Here is a 17,739-nt window from a genome sequence, read left to right as displayed (position 1 = left end):
TTCCGACTATGACCAATGCTAGCGTTGAATGTACACATGGTGATTGGACTCGGTTTTGTGCAGGAAGAGTCATCATCTGTTGGACGAATCCCTTTGAGCTTCAAAATCCTAGAAATGAGACAGCAAAAAGGAACGCATATCCTTGACTCAGTTCGTAGAACCGTTTTGCACAGAATGTGAAAGATATGAGCATAGATGTCAATCTCTACATCAGAGATTGGGTCATGAAGAAACAAGGCATGTTCAAGGTTCATATACCCTGTGCTGGATAAGGGGTACAGGTTGTGAAACATGACTGTTGTCAGCACTCTCAATTTTGGAGGAAGAGAGGAAACGCTGATGGAGTTTCCATTTGATGAGAATTCCGAGTCTTGTCCAAGACCATCTCGAAGAAGTTCCTCATCTGGACATAAATCATCATAAACCGGTGAGTTCTTGAGCATTGGCCTGTTTATGTGAAGAATCTCTGCCAAATATGCGGGAGAGACTGAGAAACTTTTTCTTCTAACCCAGCACTTGAGTTCTCTGCCTTCCACAATTGCATTGGCATAAAATTCTTTTACCAAATTCTCATAAGCGTCATCAATGTCGGAGAGAAGGTAATTCCAATCCTTGTGGGCAAACCATTTTGGGATGTCGGTGTCAAAAAGTGACGATTGATCAACAACCCTCTCAAGTAATGGTGTCTCTGAAGTAATTCTCATGAGTCTGAAAGGCAACATAGGATCTGAACTTGTTGGGATCGAACACTCCTGATGATGAACGAGTCCTTTTTGTTCTAGGTGAGAGGTCATAAACATCAATGACAGGTTCCTTCCCTTTGCTCTACCTCCTTTCACAACTGCTCTTTCAAATGGAGACATTTTCACTCTGCATCATATTTCATCAAAAAAGAATAAAAGAAACCCCACAATACCACAAACATTATTAGCAATGGGTCAGTTCAAAAACAAGGATAATGATGAAAACCCTAAAAACTTGAGATAAAGTTCCTAAACAAGACAATGAGTGTGTGTGTGTGTGTGTCACTAATGACCTAATATTAACTCAAGATAGAGTAGATCAGTAAATAACCACCAAAAATCACACAATGATTTCACCAGAATATTAGATACCCATATACAATCAAGAGATATACAAATATCAGTAGAAAAACACAATCTAAGAGGAATATGCAGTAAAGAGTAAGAGACAAAAACCCAAACCTTTCCTTGAAGATTGAGAAAGTGGTGACAAAGTAGTTGAAAATGATGTGTGTGAGCACGATGGTGTTGAAGAAGAACAGTCACTGGATGCGAGGGAAAGAAATGAAAACCCTTTTTGAAACCAGTATAGAAAAAGAACCTTTTTGTGCAGCACACGCGTTTTTCGCGACTGAATCAAGTCGCATGCCAGTCGCCAGGGCTAGCCGCCAGAACACTTGAAAGAAAACCTTTAAAAAAAATTTCTAAGTGTTTTTCCCGATTGGAAGTTCCACTCGCGAGAGAGTCGTGAACTGAGCCACGAAAATCTCTGTGTACCCCTTGCGACTAGACCTCAAAAATCTTTTTGTGATTGATCAAGAAAGATTGAGCATGTGAAAATACATTTAATCAAGTACAATCATATGAATGAATATAGCATTCATTGAACATAGACATGTGTGTTGTGTGTGAATATAAAAAATGAGATAGTCCTTAGTCTAATGTGAAGCTTCAATGGTCAATTCAATCAAGGCATACACAACTAGTACTAGATAATGTGACGCATCTCAATTATAGAAGTATGCATATATAACCTCTCACATAGGCTTGAATACAATATCTTTGAAACTTTTCATTTGGCTCCATTTTTTACATATCATTTGATTTTTTTTTTTAATCAACACATCTCATTGTGAGATTGATGCCTGAAATTTTTTATATTTCACTTTGATGAGTTAGCCTTTGACTTTTTGGGCATCATACAATTTTTTAATTTTTGGTCACTTTCCCTTTTTCCTAGTCAAATACTAGTATGTGCGACAGACTTTTGCAGCTCAATATCTCTTTTCATTTGGAGATTTACATTTGATGAGCTCTTTTAGCTAAAAACAATAAAATAAAAAGTGGAAAGATATATAGACACAAGTTTATGCATGTCTCAAGATCAACAAAATCATTCACTAATCATTCATGACAAGGTTGAAGATCTATTTACAACAGTCACAAAGATTTCAAGATTTCTCCCACAATGATATGAGTGCATAGGGAACAAGCTATGCTCGTAGATGCACAAAGCCATTTGCACAAAGGTACAAGGAAAAACATATTTTGAGACAAAACTCAACAATGTTGATCAATCTTTTTAGATTTTTTACTTTTTATATGGTTTTTGGATTTTTGACACACAAGAAGGAAAAGATTGATAAAAAACAATTAAGGGAAGACAACAAAAACAGATAAAGCAATAAACAATAAAAGATCATGCTATACAGATAGCCAACAAAGAAGTGTGTGCCTATCAAACAAATTAACTCAATATAAAGAGGTGAAGCACATAGCACACAAGAGATTCAAGGAATTGTACCAACACCAATGGTCTTACGGAGGGATTCAAACCGTGGACCATCGAGAGGCTTGGTGAAGATATTCGCCTTTTGATTATCTGTGTGTATGAATTCAAGACACACAACATTTTCTTCCACTAGATCCCGAATGAAATGGTAATGTATCTCAATGTGTTTAGACTTTGAATGCTGAACTGGGTTCTTAGAGAGATTAATGGCACTGTTGTTATCACAGAAAACACAGATTGTATCTTGAGGAATTCTATAGTCATGAAGTAGCTTCTTCATCCAAAGGAGTTGTGTGCAGCAACTTCTAGCAGCTATGTACTCTACTTCAGCTGTAGAGAGAGACACAGAATTTTGTTTCTTGCTCATCCAAGAGACAAGATTGTTACCTAGGTAGAAGCATCCTTCTAAAATACTTTTTCGATCATCCACACTACCAGCCCAGTTTGCCTCTGAATAACCGGCAAGGCATGCATTTGAGTCCTTTGAATACCACAACCCATAGTCTGGAGTTCCATTAATGTATCGTATAATTCGCTTCACTGCAGTCAGATGTGATTCCTTTGGAGCAGCTTGATATCTAGCACAAACACCAACGCTGAATACAACATCCGGTTTACTAGCTGTAAGATATAGTAGACTCCCAATGATACTCCTATACAAGGTTGGACTCACTTCCACTCCGGAAGAGTCAACATTCAGTTTTGTTGACGAACTCATGGGAGTGGAGGCATGCTTTTTGGAATCTAGTCCAAACTTCTAGACAATGTTTCTAGCATACTTTTCTTGTGACATGAATATGCCTTCCTTCTTTTGATTGACTTGAAGGCCCAAGAAAAATGTAAGTTCCCCCACTATACTCATCTCAAATTCTTTCTTCATCTCTTTAGAGAATTCTATAGCCTAATCATCAATGGTAGCTCCAAATACTATGTCATCTACATATACTTGAGCCACGAGAAGGTAATTTTCATCATTCTTGACAAACAAAGTCCGGCCGGTGTACCCCTTTTTGAATCCTCTTTCCAGGAGGTAATGAGTAAGCCGATCATACCAAGCTCTAGGAGTTTGTTTTAAGCCATAAACGGCTTTCTTCAATCTCAACACATGATTAGGGAAGTGAGGATCCTCAAAGCCTTTGGGTTGTTCAACAAACACTTCTTCATTTAGGTATCCATTTAGAAAAGCACATTTTACATCAATTTGGTAGAGTTTGAAGTTCATAGTGAATGCAATGGACATAAGAATTTGAATAGACTCAAGTTTGGCCACAGGAGCAAGGGATTCATCAAAGTCTACTCCTTCTACTTGAGTGTATCCTTGAGCTACTAACCGAGATTTATTCCGGATTATCTTCCCATCTTTATCGGTCTTGTTTTTGAATATCCATTTTGTGCCAATGACATGAACATTTTCAGGCCTTGGAGCAAATTCCCATACATCATTTCTCACAAATTGATTCAGTTCTTCATGCATTGACTCAACCCAATTTTCATCTTGGAGAGCTTCTTCTACCCTCTTTGGTTCAAATTGAGCAAGGTAGCAATGGTATGTTACATGATTGGCCAAAAGTATGTTTCCTTTTCTAAGGCAAAGACCTTCATCTAAAGACCCTATAATGTTGCTATCCGGATGGTTCTTAATCACTCTTGATGATGGCTTCTTTGATGTGGAGACTTCATCATTCCGAGAGATGGGAGGATGAACTTTCGGAGGAGTGAAAGGACTTGATGTTCTAGATATTGATCTTGTTTCCATTCTTGGGTTCATGGGAGTTGATTCTTCTTCCGGTGTAGGTCCTTCAACTTTTATATCAAGAGCTTCGATCTCAACAGTGGGTTCTTTGGTGCTCGGTCTTTCTCCATCATCAACCATCTCTACCTTTGCTATGGCATCATCAATTTTTACATTGATAGACTCCATTACTATCTTAGTTCTCTTGTTGAAAACCCTATATGCCCGGCTAGTAGTAGAATATCCAAGAAAAATGCCTTCATCATTTTTTGCATCAAATTTCCCAAGGTTCTCCTAATCATTTAGAATGTAGCACTTGCTTCCAAACACTTGGAAGTACTTTACTTTCGGCTTCTTTCCATTCCAAATCTCATAAGTGGTCTTCTTTGTTCCCACTCGAAAGAATATTCTATTACCAATGTGACATGAGGTGTTCACGGCTTCTCCCCAAAACTTTTGAGGAATTTGCTTGTTTAGTAACATAACTCTTGCCATCTCTTGAATCACCCGATTCTTCCTCTCTACCACTCCATTTTGCTGAGGAGTTTTGGGGGCTGAAAATTCCCTTTGAATTCCATTCTTTTCACAAAACGACTCAAATCTTGCATTCTCAAATTCCTTGCTATGATCACTTCTTATCTTGACAATAGGAACCCCTTTCTCATTTTGTAGTCTCTTGCAAAGAGTTTCCAATTTCTCACATGCTTCTGATTTTTCTGTAAGAAATTCAACCCAAGTGTATCTTGAGAAATCATCAACAATGACCATAATGTACCTCTTTCCTCCTAGACTTTCAGTTCTTGTAGGCCCCATTAGATCAACGTGAAGAAGCTCTAAACATCGTGAAGTAGCAATCACGTTCACCTTGTGATGGCTTGTCTTTGTTTGCTTTCCCATTTGGCATGCACCACAAATAGTCTTCTTCACCTTTCCAAACTTTGGAAGTCCCTCAACTGCTTCAAGTTTAGATACTTTAGCTACTTGTTTGAAATTTGCACGCCCAAATCTGTGATGCCAAAGTTCCAACATGTCAACATGAGCACTTCTACACAAAATGGGTGCCGTAGGAACTACTCAATAGCAATTATCAGTAGTCCTATTTCCCTTCAAGACTTGAATCTCTTCTTCATTAATGATTACGCATCCCTTTTTTGAGAATTGGACAAGGAAATCCTCATCACATATTTGAGTGATGCTTAAGAGATTTTCCTTCAGCCCTTTGATGTATAAGACATCTTTCAATAGAGGTAATCCCGGTATCTCAATAGTCCCTTTGCCAAGAACTTGAGCATGACTCTCATCACCAAACGTTACATATTCACCAACCTTCTCTTTGAGTGTCTTAAAAAGTGATTTATCTCCTGTCATATGACGAGAACAGCCACTATCAAGATACCATAAACATGAATTAAATACCTTCAATGAGGTGTGCACAAATAGACAAGCATGAGACAAACATTCTTGACCTTCAAACAGAAATTTATCTTCAATTTTCATGCTTCTGTTAGACTGAATTTTCTTTTTCAGATTATCAACCTTCTTACACAATATTCTATTTTTTCTTTTGTACTTTTTAATCAAAGAGTTAGATTCAAATAGGCTATTGTGTAAGATGTGATTCTTATTCTCAAAATATTTCAGCATGTGAACAAACATCCTAGTATGTTTCTTTGTTTTTAATAACTCTAAGAGTTCATTGATAGGACACCCTTCAAACACACTCATAGAGTCATTATCACAAACATTTAAACCACAATTCAGCATGGCCTTTTCCATAGCTGCATCCATAGCAATGGGGTCTAGGATCGCACTTAGGTAATTAAACCCCAGCAAGTGCACCCGCTCTGATACCAATTGAAAGTTCAAATAGTGTATAAAACACTTTAAACGTTTAAACCCCCAATTTATAAATTATCAATTCAAGTTTAATGACAAATAATTAATGTGCGGAATATGAACATAAGCTAAAAACAGAATTGATAAACAATCTAAACCAAATAAAATCACAACCACAGCAGAAATTAAATGGAAAAGATTAAGTGAGGAGAGATGCAAACACAAGGACAACACACGATGTGTTATCGAAGAGGAAACCGAAACCCTCGGCATAAAACCTCTCTGCCGCCCTCCAAGCGGTAAATAATCCACTAAAGAATGTAGTTGGGATACATGAACAGCAAAAGACTCTCCAAGCCTAATCTACCCAATATACCTAAGCCCTCCAAACTCCTACTCCAACAAGGTTACGCCGAACCTATTTCTTCTTTAGCTTACCGGATTCCGTTATTTGACCATAACATCAACCAATATGAAATTGGTCCCTTCTTAACTGCTTCCTAAATACCAAATGGTCTTCTCACAGATATGGGTATGGTGAGAAAAAGCTTTTGGTAATATACCTCTCAATGATTTGATAATGGAGAGGAAGAGAGTAGAGGAATTTGAAGAGTCTTTATGTGAAAATTGTGGATGAATCAATCTTATTTTTCTCTAGGGTTTCACTCTCAAAATTCTCTCTAGAAGCTCTCTACATTTCGTAGGTATAAGGGTCTATATATAGTAGGGTGAGAAAGGAATGCGAAGAGTTAGTTTTTCCCAAACAGGGTGGTCTGGCGACTTGGTCTCACAACTTGACTGAGTCGCGAGTTCAAGTTGCGAGCTAACGGCCTGGCCAGCCTGAGACTTTTGTCTTGTAGTGCAACAGCTGGCATGACTCTTCAGCTCCCCTGCATGCTTCACACGTGTGCCAACTTTGGCGGCTTGCCAGTCGCGAGTCACCTACGAGTCTCTGCATCCTTGCACAATCTTGAGCATTTCTTCACACTCTTTCATTCACTACCCTTACATGATTCCCACCTAAATACAAGGTTACTAATTGCTAAAATACAAGCAAATTTGGCACGGAATAAAGCCAACAAGATGGTTGATAAAATTTAACCTGACAAAAAAAAAAAAAAAAGTTATGTCTACAATATTTTGCACAACAAATCCTAAGTGATAGGTTGTTACTGACTGTTATTGGTGAGTAAAAAATTAATTTCAATAGTGAGTTTAAATTAGAACTAGTAATAATTTAATACTTAGGATTTGTTATGAAAATATTGTGAATGTAGCACTTCTTAAAAAAAAGAAGAGCAATACACAAAAAATTTCACAACACTTTACACAATAGTGGAATTGACAAACTTTTACTAGTTTTCATCTAAATCCACTATTAATATCACCTTTTTATTTATCACTATCAAGTTGCTACATTAACAGATATTAAAATTTTTTTATGTATATAGACTTCCTAAATTTATTTTACATAATTCATGTTAATTAGTAATTTTACATTTAAAACAAAGGAATAGAGTTTAAGTAGTATTTAAATTAGTTTTTTTTTTTAATTTAAAAAAATCATATTTAAACATATAAAAGGTTTCAATTCAGTTTTCATCTTAGGCCTCCAAATGCATCAAATCACCCTTAAATGGTGATTGTGTTAAGCATTGACAAAGGTGGCCTTAGGGGGATGATTCCCAGCACTCTCCTCTATTTTCTTGAATAAAAGCTTTAGGTACCTTACCTATTAGAGCCTAATAAATTGTTAAATATGTCAAAAGTTAAAGTGGTTAGGAAATGATAAATTTAATTAATTAACCATGATTCTAACACAATCATTGTTATGTATATTAAATTATTAATTACTTTTTAAGAAAAAAATTATTATTGATTATCTATTAATTAATTCAAATTTGTAGGGAATTATCATATTTATAGGCATCAATTGAGTTATTGGAGTTGTATATGGATTGCATTATTAATGGAGCAATGCTACAACCATAAATTTTTTATAATATTTTACAAAGTGTTAAGGTGATAAATTCCACTACAACAAACTTGGCCTATGGTGATGAAATTTAGTGAGGAAAAAAAAAAATTCTTCACCAAATAGCAACATTCAGGGTTCGTTTGGAATCAGCTTATTTTGCTTAAACTAAATTTTTTTGCTGAAAGTACTATAGATAAAGGTAAAAGTTAGCTGAAATAGTACTGTGAGATCCCATGAATAGTGGCAAAAATAAATTGAATAGTAAAATAAGTTGACAAAAATTATTTTTGCCAAATAGACACTCAATGAGGCAATTAAAAATTCGTCACCAAATATTAAAAAATACATAAAAATGGTGGCAAAATCATATTTTCGTCATTGAAAATATTACAATTGGTGACAAAACTTCCTTTCGTCATTGTAGGCCATGGAAAAAACTAGCACCAATGAATAAACTAGCGCCAATGAAAAAACTTCATTTCGTTACTGGTTCTTATTTGGGCTTACTATTAATATCATTTTTTTTTATTTACCAATAACCACTCACCAAATCAATAGTTAATAGTTTTAGCATTTCTTTATTAACATTAGTGGTGTACTAATTTCTAAGAATATAGTTACTGAGGCCATAAATGGACAAAATTTGCTACAAATTAGTCATTAACTACAACTTTCACTAAAAAAAATTAACATGATTATATATTTTGAAAATCTAATAATTAGATTGCATGTTTTTTATATTCTTAATATGTATATCAAATTTCATGTCAACAGGATGTCATTTACTATTCAATCGATAAACTTATATTTTATGCATAATTTTGGATTACGAAAACTTGAAATTTAAATGATGAATTTTTTAAAATTCACAATCAATAAAAATATATTGAGTAGAGTTATAGTCATTGATTACAATTAAATTTGTAGTCAAATTTTGTCTGGCATAAATTTAGGACAAGAAGTGGGACAATATTCTACATTGCATTATGTGTATATAAATTCTAGAGAAATAGTATCTGAAAAAAAAAACAAATCTAGAGAATTATCAATAAAATATCATTAAATATTATTTTCACATGTAGAATGTCGGACTCTCTTGAAAATGTCTATTTTATTGAATTTTGAAACATTAGTTCCTGATTCTTGAAGCAACCAAAATTCTATTTTTCTATGTTCTAAGTGTTTATTTTTCTCTAAAAATATTTCATTCAGCCACCTCTTCTTCCTTCTTATTTTGTTTCATAAGTTTTGTGTGTCCATGATTTGTGTAGGAACTGGATAGACATAATGCAAGAAAGCCACGTAAAAAAAAAAATATTCATAAGGGATGTGTTACGCTACCTTTTAATTTTTGCATAAAATTCAGAAGTCCTGCAAATTAAGGAAGCCACGAATAAAATATTCATGCAGTGGACATTGAAGTCTCCTTCATGCATCAGAATCAAACATGAAGCCAAATCTTAAAATGGGGGCATTTGTAAACATCAAAAATTTTTTATGATTTATTTATAGCCATTTGATTGATTTTGATTAGTATTTTTAAGCATGTAAATTTTCAAGCGGTGATGTGTCGACATTAGCTAGTCAACAAGCTTTGACCCAATGGGATTGAGTCGTGTCAAGTGTTCAGATGAAGATGCTTACATGGAAAATTTTAATTGAATTCAAATTCAAAAAAAATGTCATAATTAAAATTCATTAAAAGTTGAGGGGAAATTCCAAACCAAGCACCCTTTAATGGTCTACAAATAGACTTCTCATAGGATCGAGAAGCAAACAAATATCTAGAGACTACTGACACTCTGGTAAAAAAAAGTCCAAAAGAACTTTCTTGCTCATTTAAAATTGAGACCTATTCCTACTTTTCCAACTCAAAGCAAGAATTATCCTCCAACTTCCTTTTGATTTAGTTAAAGATCAAGCCAACAACTATCCGCATTGAATCAAACACTCTCCATATTCAAAACCAGTTTGAAGATATAATCTTCAAGAAACAATTTAAGATTAATTAGTTTCATAGCTCTTGGGTTGTAAAGTGTATCTGAGATCAAATCAAAGAAATTCACTGTATTCTTTTTTTATAAAGAATTATGTTGAGAGTTATATTCACTTTCATACAAATCTGTTATTTGTTACACCTTTTCATGACTGTGTGATTTATTACGATGATATTTGTGTGCACATATACTTTAGAAATATGTTCATGCATCATTTAAGTTCACATCTAGGGTTTTTGTGGTTACATTTTCACATGCTCATGTAGGGGCGGAGCTATGTTGAAGGGTGGAGGCCATGACCCCCACAAAATTTTGAAAATTTTGAATATATATATTATTTTAATGTTTTCAAAATTTTGTCTACAAAAATAAGTGTTCCCCCCCCCCCCCTCCAAGTATTTGAATTAGTCCAATGATGCTTTTAAAAAAAAAAAATTTGGTCTAATAGTTATAGAGACATAACTTTATTTTTTGCAATTCTATTTTTTATTGTAAAGTGTGCTCTTATATCTGTTAAATATTTGATAAAGTTTGACCCCAAATATGTTTGAATTTATCTTTTTCAACTCGTCATGTGGCGATTAACAAGTCATTGACTCATTAAAAAAATCTTGTTACTAAAACTACATATGAAATGTCTCTTTAGTTGTCACATAATGGGTTAAAGCAAAATAGTTTCAATATGTTTAGAGCTTAACTTATTCTTCCAAGTTTTGGATCATTCATATTTTTGAAAATTTCATTAGTTCAATTGAATGATTTTATACTTACATTAGTATGAAATTTGATAATTTGTATAGAAAATGAATTTTTTTAAAGAATTTCACTATTTAAATGGTAAAAATGAATTTTGTTAATTTTATGAAAGATCACCATAAAATATAATTTTGATTGAAATAATAAACTCTTTTTTTTGTTGGTTGTGTGTACATATATAACTTATCAAATAAAAAAAGCGTGTGTATATGTGTGTGTGGGAGGTTGTCTTGATAAATATATTAGTGCTACAACTTGGCCCTCCAAACAAAAACTCATGGCTCCACCCCTGTGCTCATGCATTTCCATATGATTTCATGAATGACTATGCATCTTAGATTAGAGGCCATTTATAACTCACATCTAGGGTTTTTGTGGTTACATTTTCACATGCACATGCATTTCCATATATGATTTCATGAATGACTATGCATCTTTGTGTTTGGGTTATTAAAAATTGTTTTCTAATTATATTTGTGAATCTTATGCACATCAAATTATTTTTTATTATTAATTTTCAGATATTTTTTGTCATTTTAAAACAATTGTATGAAGTAGGTGAACTAGTTGATAATCTATGTAATACTCAAGAAAGTTTTAATATAATATAAATTTTTTCTCTCCTTTTTTTGAAAAATAAAAATAAAAATTGATAATTATAATTGTTATCAATAGGCTCTATAATGATTATGTTTGTACATGAAACTAAATATTCTACAATTAAGTATTTATTATGATTGTGTTTGTATATAAAACAATATTTTTCTACCATTAAAAGAAAATACGATGTAATTCTAATGGAGTGTTTAAATTAGAATGAAATTTAAATTCAATTAAGAAATATATAATATAATAATGATGTGTTAAATTTTGAGGGCTCAATAACTTATGTGCCAAAATAAATATTTTGAGTTCATTCAAAATTCAAACGATTTCAGTTATATTTATTTATTTATGTATATGTCTTTCTTGGGTAAAATGTAACTAGGAAACATAGTTTTATAATATAATTTTTCTTAGAATTTTTTTTTTTTTTTTTTGGAGAAGATTTTTCTTAGAGTGAATCTTGGATAAAAGTCATATAATTTATTTGAGAAAAGTATATATAAAAAAATCCTATAGTTTTACGGGCAAAGTTTAGCTACAAAGTTGGTTGTAACCTTACTCAATATATTTTTTATTGGTGGTAAATTTTGACAAATCTATCATTGGATCACATTTTTTTTCTTATATCCTTCATGCTTTCAAAATTTCTAAAAATTTAAAAATCAATAATTATGTCATCAATAAAAATTTAAAATTATAAGTTATTATATTTTAAAATTATGCATAAAATATATATTAAGAGGGTAAAGAACATGCAATTTAATGGTTAAATTTTCAAAAAATTATAGTAATGTTTATTTTGTTGAGTAAGATTGTAGTTTAAAGCTACAACCAATCTTGTAACTAAACTTTATCCTTGTTATATTTTTGGATACATTAACCCCCCCCAAAACACACACATATACATATATATATATATATATATATAAATCAATCTAGGTTTTAAATTTTCCTATTTATGAAAGTGTAGAATTTAAAATGCTTGATTTAAAAGTGTGGAATTTAATGTGTCCCATGTATAATATTGTGGGTTTTTTTTTTTTTTTTTTTTTACATAGTTTCCCCAATTTATTTTATTCGAGCATTTAATGTATTTAGATCATTTATCAACAAAATTATTTTTGAGGTTTTCTTAATTTTCTTAATAACAAATTAAGCGACAACTCCACAATAATTAAGCTTTTTATGTAAGGGAAGAAGCAATTATTGAGTATTGACTATAAAGTCTTCCCCCTCAAAAAAGAAAAGGAAAAAAAAAAGACTAAAGTCTTTTTTTATTTTATTTTATTTTATTTTATGAGGGGGAAGACTATAAAGTCTTCATATTGAAATTCACACCTGAGGTTCCGTCTCTCTATCTACTAAAGAGGAAAAATATAAAAATATTACCTTGGACCGAGGTTCTCACACTTGTAAATTATGAATCTAACTATCAAAGTTCAAACATTCAAACCACATGTCTTGTTGCCGGTGGCAGCCAAATTTTAAGTAGCTGGAAGTAAGTCTGTCCAGTCTTAAACAACCTAAGTAAAGCCTTCAAGAAACAAAGAAAAATATACTTCAAAATAATAAAGAAGATCAACTTGCCATACCATATATTATCAAGTCAAGACGCATCGTTATCCAATTAAATTATCAATGGAGTGCTTACACGGATATGGAATTGATGATTTGAAGCAAATAAAATAGACGGTCTTTATGGGCATATGCTCGATTATGATACCATAATCTAAGGACTAAGGTATTTAGCCTATAGGAAGTATTTAGCCCATTCTTCAAGAAATGGCACCAATTAAAGCAGCGTTGCATAGTGACAACTTACAAAAGTATGAACCCTTTTTATATTTTCGAGTCTCACATGGCATGGGAGACTGGAATGTCTTCGCTAACAATTTGATTATGAGCCATGAAGTAGCAACTTGCATAGAAATGTCCTCACGCAGAGACAAAAATATAGTTCCATATATAAGACAAAGGTATACTGTGATTAAAAAAAGTCGCATTCACAGTTCACACAAGCGTGGGCCATGGATTAATGCTGCCAAGTCTTCCTTAAATTCTTTTAATAAATATCCAAAGTTGAAGTACGTTGGGGATATGCATGCTTGATATACACAATATATAGCAGTAATTGCTAGTGAACACTTAAATATCAAGAAGCCCTATTGATTCAAAATGGCTCCTGATCTTGCAAAGGCAAAGATGTTGACTGTGTTGACCATTGACGGAGGAGGCATTAGAGGGATAATTCCCAGTGTCCTCCTCGGCTTTCTTGAATCTAAGCTTCAGGTACGTACCTCACCAGTCACCACCATAGTCACCTTTTATTCCTTTTTATTCTGTTTCATAACTAAAGTCTGTGTGTCAATGATGTTCTGTTTAGGAATTGGATGGGCCCAAAGCAAGAATTGCAAATTATTTCGACATAATTGGAGGAACAAGTACAGGTGGGCTAGTCACCACCATGCTTACAGCCCCCAATCAGGACAACCGACCCCTCTTTGCTGCAAAGGACATCACCAAATTCTATTTAGATGAATCTCCCAAGATTTTTCCCCAAAGCAGGTATATTTTAATGAAAAAACCAAACCCAATAGCATTTCCCCCAAGTTTAGAAAAATGATCAATCTCCATTTGAAATAAATAAAATAATTCAGAATAAATATTATAAATAGGAAGGTGTATTATTTAGTACTACATTATTACTAAGGGAACATAAAATCTTAAGTTTTAAGTTTTACCCATTTTTAGAAAAACTTAAAAGAAAAAACTAAATAAGTGCCATTATTTAGAGTATGTTTAGTAACTGTTTTTTCTTTTTATTTTCTACTTCCAAAAACAATTTTCTATTTTTGAAACTAAAAAACTTGTTTGGCAACCCAAAATGAATAGAAAATAAAAACAGTTCTCAAAACTCAATTTGTAAAGAAAAGTGAAAACATGCAAAAGGCTTTTTTCAGTTTCTAATTTTTAAAAGTCAATGAAAACACACATTTAATTTAATGAATCTGTTTTATTTAATGAGTTAGCATTAGAGTTCAAATCCTAATAACAACATATTTTAGTATTTTCTATTTTTTTCTTCGAAAAACTATCTTTTTAATTTTAACTAACCAAACATGTTTTTAATTTTAAAAATACAAGAAAATTATTATTTTTTTTTTATATTCTCAAAAACAAGTTTTTCGAAATAGAAAATAAAAACTATTACCAAACATAATCTTAGTTTCTTCTAAAGTTGATTCTATGTAAGCAGGAAACCCAGGTGTGCGAGTTTAATAATGGCACGCATGCTCAGTTACCTCGGTATGAAGACGGGGCCCACGTACGACGGGAAGTACTTGCAGTCGAGGACAAACGAACTACTTGGTGACCTAACACTGAAACAGACTCTAACACGTGTGATCATACCAACCTTCGATGTCAAGCTCCTTCAACCAGTGATCTTTTCGACCAACGATGTATGAGTATGATAATAATAAGTAGGGTGGAAATTTCAGGAATTCGTTGGAAAATTTGTGGCCATTGCATGGTCTCAACTGGCCTTAATTTTGTGTGCAGGCAATACTGAACGATTTGAAGAACGCTAGGCTAGCAGATATTTGCATCGGCACCACTGCAGCCCCCACTTATCTTCCAGCACACTACTTTGAGACAGGAAATGCTGAAGGAAACACTAAAATTTACCATCTCATTGATGGCGGGATTGCTGCTATCAATCCTGTGAGTACTTAATTTGATAATTTCGGGCACGTGTGGCGTTGAAGCTTTGGAAAATTGGTTATTGATTTATTTATTACTATGTTTGGAAGTTTTGTTATTTAATTTATTTATAAGTAAATTTAAGTTAGCTCAACTAGTAAAGTATTTTATTGTTAAATAACAGATAGAGATTCGATCCCCGCCTAGACTAAAAATTAATTATTGTTTTGATCTAATAATAAAATGATGCAATAGATTAAAAACTCTCAAAAAAAAAAAAAATTATCTGTTTTAAACTAAATCCGCAGACGTTGCTGGCCATAAGCGAGATTATGAAAGAATTATTGATGCAAGAGAATGCTGGTTATTCTATTGAAAACAAGAGAATGCTGGTTGTGTCATTGGGCACGGGGGGGGGCAAAGTATGCAGTGAAGTATACAGCACCAGCAGTCTCAAAGTGGAGTAAGTTAGATTGGGTACTCTCCAGAGGTGGAAGTCCATTATACGACATATATAGCGACGCAGGTGCTGATATGATCGACATTCATGTGTCCACCCTCTTCCAAGCCCTTCGTAATTGCGAGGACAAATACCTTCGTATTCAGGTATTTACCAAATTATTTTATCTATTCGTGACATAATTTTTGACCATATGCTATTAACATTTTTCTTGGTAACATATTAACATATAGGATGACACATTAACTGGAGATGCCTCATTAGTTGATAAAGCTACCGAGAAGAATTTGTTTAGACTTGAGGATATTGGGAAGGAGCTATTGAAGAAGCCAGTGTCAAGAGTGAATTTGGAAACTGGCAGGTTTGAGAAAATTGAGGGCGAGGGTACTAATGAAGAAGCACTTGCCAACTTTGCCAAACTGCTTGTGGAGGAAAGGAAGTTCCGGCAAAACCAGTGATAATCGTTAAGAAGGAATATTATTTTAGCATGAAAACCTTATGCAGAGTTCCACATTCGTAGATGTGTACTTTAGCATGACTTTATGTACTAGTTATGTGTCTCCTCTTGACCTTAAATTTTTAGACTTGATGCTTTGATAAATTATTAGAATCTTGTTTGTTTCATTGTTTGTTTATAAATCCACGCCAAGTCCATTTGCATAGTCGAGGATCAGTCATGAGAGAAGCATTTGAAAGGAAATGAATTAATTTTTATGGTTCAAATTAAATATTTGATAAATCTAAAAGTGTATCTAGTTTCATGTTATTTATAATTTTTAATAACATGGAATCATGAACACTATTAGATACCAAAAAAAGAATCTTAAATTGAGAGGATCTTATTCCCATTCATTGCTCCATGGACTTCGATAAGGTATTTTAGTTGAATTTCTGCCCCTAATAATTTAAGGTTTCGAGTATTATTTTTTAACAAAATTATCATCTCTAATGGATTTGAGACTTTGATAATAAGAGGAAAAAACAATGAGAGAAATGTAAGTGGTTTTCTCCATTTTGTACTTCTTGTCCTTGTATGCAGGCTTTTCTCCATTTTGTATAAAGCACATGCTTGTTTGAAAGTTATGGTTGTTAATAGTTATAAACAAAGAAATTGCATGCAAATTCTATTTTATAATAACATTAATAATAGTTAAAGAAAAAATATAATTAGTTTCTTCTTCTTCTTTTTTTCCAGTTTTAATTGGGTATGATTTTAAAAACCGGAACAGTAAAAAAACTGTTTTTGCACCTGATTTCCAGTTCAACATGATTTTTGACCGATCTGGTCCGATTTTTAAAACAATACTTTTGGGTCAAAAGAAGTTAGGAATTTACAAGAATTTACCAAATAATCATTATTTTTTTTAATTACACAATCTATATATAATATTCATTTTTTGCTGGATAAAAATGATATTTATTTATATGGGGTAAATGGGTTTTAGTTGAAATAGTTCAATACGTCTTTTCTATATATAAATTATCAATTGTCTCAAATTATATGTTGTTAATTAGAAAATGATGAATTTAATTATTTAATCTAAAATACCAAAAAAAAAATGAATTAGATCGTCTCAACTTGATTGTAGGTTAACAAAAAACTAACCAATATATTAATTGTGTTAAACCAAATCCTCTAGTTTTGACATAAATCTATTTACTCTAGAAATTAACTTGCAAAAATCTTATTATGATAAATTGCCACCCTTACTTGCATATGTGTACTCAGTGCATTAGGAAGAAAAAAAATGTTGGAGTAATTTTTTTATTAAAAAAAATTCATTTTGATTTTATATATGTTTTTAAAGATTTTAATAGTTTTTTACTTAAATTATTTTTTTAAAATTTCCTAAAAATAAATAAATGAATATACCTAAAGATATATACTGATTAATTAAATAATTATTGTATTTCCGACCTCTTGTATCTTAATTTGCAAGAATTATAGTATGCGTGCCCATTTCAATGTGTGTGCTCTAGGTTAAAACTATATGGTAACTTTTTCAATGGCAATAGTAGCTTGAATAAATTTGTTTTCTTAGTAATTTAGTAGTTTGGGATAAGGATTTGAACTCTAAATGTTTTGTTGAAAACATTTAAATATGCAAGTTAAGCTATAAAATCTTTACAAAACCTC

The 17,739-nt window shown here is 32.5% G+C and overlaps 1 pseudogene; it reads left to right on the top strand.

Moving 5' to 3' along the window:
- Positions 1 to 13,549: 13,549 nt before the first annotated feature.
- LOC126732715 (patatin-like protein 2) lies at positions 13,550 to 16,226 on the top strand (annotated as a pseudogene).
- The last annotated feature ends 1,513 nt before the right edge of the window (positions 16,227 to 17,739 follow it).

Source organism: Quercus robur, chromosome 6 (genome assembly GCF_932294415.1).
Source record: "Quercus robur chromosome 6, dhQueRobu3.1, whole genome shotgun sequence".
Classification (NCBI taxonomy): domain Eukaryota; kingdom Viridiplantae; phylum Streptophyta; class Magnoliopsida; order Fagales; family Fagaceae; genus Quercus; species Quercus robur.
This window is presented reverse-complemented; position numbering and strand designations above follow the sequence as displayed.